We start from the raw sequence: 1,681 nt of genomic DNA, 5'->3' as shown, positions 1-1,681 counted from the left end.
TATTTTGAAGCAAGGACTTTAATGAATAATAAATTCTACTTAAAAAAAGCTGTTTATAGAAATAGAATTAAAAATTTTCTCCTTTTGTAAAAGTTAAATGTAGATCACATTAAAATTAATAATTACTATTAACAATTAATTAATCGTGCTATTTACAATTAATTAGTCAGAATTAAAAAAAAAATGAAATTTGTATTTTTTAAATAAAATAAAACGTTTTTTTTCTAATGTTTTTTTCCTATTATATTTAGAAAAAAAACGTTTTTTTTTACATCTCTACATGTGCTCATTATCTGTATATATATATTTTTCATTATATCATGTTATTATTATGTTTAAATGAGCGTGTGCATTGCGTGGAGCATGTAAATGCTATGCATTGCATTTTTAACCACACCGGATATTTAATATTTGTATATCTGACAGTTCGCAGTCTGCCAAGTGAAACGGGAAAATGCACTGCACTGCAAAACAAGAAAATAGATAAAAATAAATATAATTATTAAATAATAATGTAGTTACAAAATAATATTATTAAGCCTGTTGTTAGTATAAGCGAATAAAACTGTACGCGAAAATAGCAAATTCGATTTATAATTAGAAAGTTGTAGAAAATATACATATTACGTACAATAAATAAATCTTAATACAAGAAATAAAATTTTTTAAAAATATTACCTTTATAATTATATTAGAATTAATTGTAAAATGTGCATTAAGATATCATAAGCTTAAGAGCGTTTACTTATTTACATTACTTAAAATTGCATTGTTTAAGACGAAGAATAAAATATTTTTGCAATATTCTAAGTCATTAGTTTCTGAACAGTTAATTTATATTATTTGCATTATTTAAGATTGCATAAAAAGATAGTGTATAAGAAAATATTTTACAGAGAAATAAAAATATTATTTGCAATCTTAAATAATGCAAATAATATAAATTAACGGTTCAAAGATTAATGACTTATTGTTAGAATATTTATATTTGCATACATATGTGTACATAGATTTGAATACAGCGGCAGCTCCCTACTCCTTGTCACGTAACCTATTTTAGTTCGCCATTTCCGGGTCCAGATCATGATGGCGCTGATAATTGTCCCCTCTCTTTTCAATGGAAGTTTGAACCAACGACATATACAGTGGCGTGCAAAAGTTTCCGTCAAGTGACATTTTGTACTCTAATTTATTTTTAAAAAACCCTAATAAAATTTTAATTATTACCAGGTGCGAGTATAAAATATAGGTAACAAAATAATAAAGTGGAAGAATATTGTTTATGTTCATGAAAATATTTATCGTTGTAATTGTCATATTTACATGTGCAAAAGTTTCTGGCTACTTAATATATTTGACCCATAGTAGGTGGTTTGTTTAGGTACACATAATATCCCGTTCAATGAATACACTTAGTTCGTAGGAAGTCGTGGAAGCATAAACATGGCTCGGCATACGCAAGTACAAATTCGAGAGAGAGTAATTCAATTTTCTTATATTATATATATATATATATATATATATATATATAAAATATATACATTAATTGTTGTTTTCTTGAGATTCAAATTTTCCTACTTTGATATAAAATTCTCTGGCCTTTTTCCACAAAATGCGCATTGTAAAATTGAAGGAAGATAATAAAATTCATTTATTGCATTTTTTGCAATGAATGCCATTG

Source organism: Wasmannia auropunctata, unplaced genomic scaffold, assembly GCF_000956235.1.
Source record: "Wasmannia auropunctata unplaced genomic scaffold, wasmannia.A_1.0 LD336074.1, whole genome shotgun sequence".
Taxonomy (NCBI): domain Eukaryota; kingdom Metazoa; phylum Arthropoda; class Insecta; order Hymenoptera; family Formicidae; genus Wasmannia; species Wasmannia auropunctata.
Note: the sequence above shows the minus strand (reverse complement) of the source record.